Raw genomic sequence first — 240 nt, 5'->3', positions numbered from 1 at the left:
ACCTGCTAGTTGCCCGATCGGGCAATCTATTATGCCAACAGCTCGCGGATCAGTAATGAGTGACCCGACAATAAAACTAAACATATCTATAACTAGTTTAGGTAGTTTGAGAAGTAATTAAAAATAGCTACGTGTGATATTCTAACCTGAAGTGTGTGTTTTGTCCGCTCACCGCTGCAGTTGATCATGCAGAGCTGCGTGTCGACTCGTCAGCAGCAGCTGATCTCTCTCTCCCGCCAG

At 45.8% G+C, this 240-nt stretch overlaps 1 protein-coding gene across 1 annotated transcript in view; it reads left to right on the top strand.

Moving 5' to 3' along the window:
• Positions 1-240, top strand: part of cnot3a (CCR4-NOT transcription complex, subunit 3a) — a 10667-nt gene that overhangs the window by 6978 nt on the left and 3449 nt on the right. The gene's annotated exons all lie outside the window — the stretch shown is intronic.

Source organism: Notothenia coriiceps, unplaced genomic scaffold (assembly GCF_000735185.1).
Source record: "Notothenia coriiceps isolate Sejong01 unplaced genomic scaffold, NC01 NC01_scaffold00031853, whole genome shotgun sequence".
Lineage (NCBI taxonomy): Eukaryota > Metazoa > Chordata > Actinopteri > Perciformes > Nototheniidae > Notothenia > Notothenia coriiceps.
Note: the sequence above shows the minus strand (reverse complement) of the source record. Positions and strands in the feature narration are given on the sequence as shown.